The sequence below is a fragment of the Callorhinus ursinus genome, unplaced genomic scaffold (genome assembly GCF_003265705.2).
Source record: "Callorhinus ursinus isolate GAN/ISIS: 27379988/994484 unplaced genomic scaffold, GSC_fseal_2.0 scaffold20, whole genome shotgun sequence".
In the NCBI taxonomy this organism is placed as follows: Eukaryota; Metazoa; Chordata; class Mammalia; order Carnivora; family Otariidae; genus Callorhinus; species Callorhinus ursinus.
In genome coordinates, this window is record NW_027397082.1 from 11,615,041 (window position 1) to 11,619,235 (window position 4,195).

Below are 4,195 nucleotides of genomic sequence, written 5' to 3' on the forward strand. Positions count from 1 at the left end.
GGGATCTGTGGCCTCTACACTGTTGTATAAGTTCCCAAAAGAAAGCTCCTTAATCCTGGATGCTAACTGAGGTATAGCCCTTGAGGATGTTTTCTTCCCTGTGAATTTTCTAAAAATTTGAGGTTTTAGGCAAGATGGGTATTTATCCAATTTTGGCCGTAATAAGGTTTTCACATATCTGTATATTTTCAGACAGCCTGGGAATTCAGAATTCCTTATGAAACATTTCAGATTGAGGCAGGATCATCAGACTTTTCTTGATCCCATTTGTACTTTCGGGTCTTTCATGCTTAGTGGGTTTTTTCATGCCAGGTACAGTTGGACAGCTGACCAAATCTTCTCCCACATTTTTTGCAACTATATGGCCTTTCATCCTCATGACTCTGCAGATGAAGCACAAATTCTTTGTTCTCTGGGAAGGTTTTCCCACATTCTGGACACTTAAATATCTTCTCCTTTATGTGGATTCCTTCATGGCAACTCCGATGAGAATTTTGACAAAAGTTTTTCCCACACTGAGAACATGAATAAGGTTTCTCTCCTGTATGGATTCGCTCATGTTTATTAAGGTTTGTTTTATGATTGAAGCTTTCCCCACAGTGACTACAGTCATAGGGTTTTTCTCCAGTGTGAGTCCTCTGGTGGGAAATAAGATAAGAACTTTCATTAAACTGTTTCCCACACAACGGTCAAGTGTACCATCTTGTTCTCCGATTTTGGCTAAGTGCAATCAAATTGATATCCACATATTTTGAGATTTCCTCTAGTGGAGTAACATTTTCAATGGTAACTAGAAGATTTCTCATTTTCCTTTGCTTGGGAATAGATGTATTTAGTCTTTCTTTATGGCAATCTGGTGATTCCTCAGAGACTGCAGAACAATCTACTTCATCACAGTCTGAAGTCTCTTCTCTATGATCTTCATTCTCTATAGTTTCCTTCTGAAGATCTTCACTCTCAGGATTAACGTCATTAACCAGTAACATCATCTCCCCAACATTGTCTTCCTTCTCTGAGGTGGGCTGTTGAGTAGCATCCAGGCTCACACATTCTTCTTGGGAATGAAATATATTCAAATCCTCAAGGACCACCAGTTCCTCAGGCTCAGTTTTCAAATACAGAGACACTGTGTCCTGTTTCTGCTGGATTCCTTCTCTGGGCAGAAGCTTCACCATGGGATGAGGTTGCAGTCTGTTCTGAAAGTTTGAGCTCACATCCTTCATAATAACCTTGGTTATTATGGGCTTGGGCAAGAAGGTGAGGAAGTACTCCAGAACCAGCTGGTGGATGATCTTGGGCCCACTAGTAGCATCTCAAAGTAGGTCTTGGTCCAGCTTGGAGTCCAGAGGAACTCTCAGTATAAAGGACCACTTTAGCTTTAAGGGCATTGGAACCACTTTTGCAGCCATCATGCCTTGCAATCACACACCACACTCATTTTGCAGAGCTTCAGGAGTCACCTCTTACTGAAGGAAATCTGTCAGAAAGCTGAGTTCTCAGGTGCTCTGTCGCCCCTGGGCCCTTGCAGAGGATGGCCCAGAGACCCTGGTGCAGAGAGACCGGGGAAACTAGGTGCGAGAGGCCGAGCCCTCCCCTCCCCCTTCCGAATACTTAATCAACTTTCTCTGCACAATTATATCAATACTTACTGTGTCCTACCATCCCTATGCAGATACTCCAAGATAATAATACCTTTCTGAGCAGTGCAATGGATCATTATGTTGTATACTTCTGCTTACTCTGAAGTTTTGTGACTAGCAGATATAAGAGTATTAAAAATAAAATATAAGGGGTGCCTGGGTGGCTCGGTCGGTTAAGTGTCTGCCTTTGGCTCAGGTCGTGATCCCAGGGTCCTGGGATCAAACCCCGCATCAGGCTCTCTGCTCAGCAGGGAACCTGCTTTCCCTCTCCCTCTGCCAACTTGTGCTCTCTCTGTCAAATAAATAAATAAAATCTTAAAAAAAAACAACAACAACCAAAGAAACAAACAAAAAACATGAAATGGCTTGTAGGCATCTTGCAGTAACTCTTTTTCCAAGCCTTGGGCTATCAAGTCCTGAGAGTCTGTGAATTCAACTTAGTTTTTTTTTTTTAATTTTTTATTGTTATGTTAATCACCATATATTACATCATTAGTTTTTGATGTAGTGTTCCATGATTCATTGTTTGTTCATAACACCCAGTGCTCCATGCAGAATGTGCCCTCTTTAATACCCATCACCAGGCTAACCCATCCCCCTTCAACTTAGTTTTTAATTCTGCAACACACACAGTTGATTTTGAGAGTGATTTTCAGGGAAATAAGAGATTATTTCACGGGCATATAGATCTCCTGTTCTTTGTCAATTGGGCTAAGAGTTTAAAGCCTTGAGCTTGTCACTGTCTTTCTGTATGCTGTCTAATACAGTAATAAGATATCCTAGCCCATATGCATCAAAAGTAGATGCTTGGTTCCATAAGTGTCTTTAGATGCATGATAACAATCAACCACAGGTGACAATTTAATTAATCATGATGCATGATATTCTAAGAATTAGAATACTGATTTCTCTTTTCCCATTGGTGAGGAGCTCCACACATTTTTCAAGGTCAAGAATACAGCCAAACCAATCCATCAATTTCATTTATGAGGTTTTGTTTCTTGGGATTACGTTTTGTACCAATATAGTATCCTACTCAGGATCCAGTTAGAAACAGAGAAATCATACTAAAGAGGGCAACAGAAAGAAGTTAGTGTATTGAATTGGATAGAGAAGTATTAGAAGATGGAAAGATCAAAATAGAACACTAAAGTTAAATAGAGTTACACCCCTAAGGACTGAGGCATGAAGGTTAGGGGTCGGGGTTTCCAGAATCTGGAAACTTAGAGAAGATGTCCTGGGGAAATGAGACTCAGACCTTTGAGCATGGAGTGCTATGCAGCTGCAGCTAATAGCACAGGGACGTAGAGAAGGGGCTTTGCAGAGCTAAGGTCCAAACTCTGAGGAGGAAATACTGTATGGCTACTCTTGATACCTCAGGAGATCAGAAGTTGGGCACTACAGAGTTTGGGTCCAGACCTTTGGGAATGGGTAATCTCCCAGTAAGTGCTAGTACTTATGAAGAAACACAGTGATGTTGTTTCCTGGAGGACTAAAATTACTGGACCCTAGGGCTATTAGCTCCTGATGGTAAAGGGCCATTTCTGGAATGAGGCTGGAGTGAAGCTGATGGGAAGCGTAGCTTTCTGCCTTCCAGTTTCAATCTAGCACGCATATTGGTGGAACCAAACAGGAAGCCATCTGAAAGAACTAGAAATATAGTTTTCAGAATTCCAGTCACATCATTATGAAGCAGAACATAAGTGGATTGATTTAGATATGAGTGATATAACTTAAACTTACTATGGCTTTTAAACAATATTTGTATATAAAATTAAAAAGGAATTGGTCAGCTCAAGTGTAGGGAAAGGTATAAGGTTGGGATGTGGGGAAGAGAGAGAATGACCATAAAATGTTAATATATTTATGTGTAAGAGGAAGGCAAAAGTTATGTGTCAGAAAATGTTCAATATTCTATGAATCTAGTTAAGGAAAATGTGTGTGTGTGTGTGTATGTGTGTGTGTGTGTGTGTCTAGGTTCTTACCTCCCCCAATAATTAGGACTTAAATATAAATAATTTATATTTACCTTAATTACTTATATCCTTGCTTTTTTGAGAATTACTTTTATTGAGTTAAGTATAATGTAGTATCATATAGCAAATCATCATAAGTCAAGATATCAAATCTAACATAAACATAAAACATAATCTATGGAGAGGCGGAGCAAGATGGCGGAGGAGTAGGAGACCTAGATTTCGTCTGGTCTCAGGAATTCAGCTGAATAGGGATCAAACCATTCTGAACACCTGCGGACTCAACGGGAGATCGAACAGGAGAGTGGCAGCAACTCTCTGAACAGAGAAGCGACCACTTACTGGAAGGTAGGTCGTGCGGAGAAGTGAATCCGAGGCGATATTCGGGAGGATAGACGGCGGGGGAGGGGCCTCTGCTGGCCGCTTCTGGCAAGTGATAGAGCCGGGGAGCACAAAATCGGACCTTTTAGAAGTTGGCTTGGCGGAGGGACGTCGCTGCAGTGGCTAAGCGGGGGGTGGAATCCTCCCAGGACAGTGTGGTCTCAGGACCCTTGGGGTCGCGGAGAGACCGGGGGTGCC

General features: G+C 41.6%; 1 pseudogene; it reads right to left on the reverse strand.

Moving 5' to 3' along the window:
- Positions 1 to 227: 227 nt before the first annotated feature.
- Positions 228 to 1,412, reverse strand: LOC112830906 (zinc finger protein 200 pseudogene; annotated as a pseudogene).
- Between the last annotated feature and the right edge of the window lie 2,783 nt (positions 1,413 to 4,195).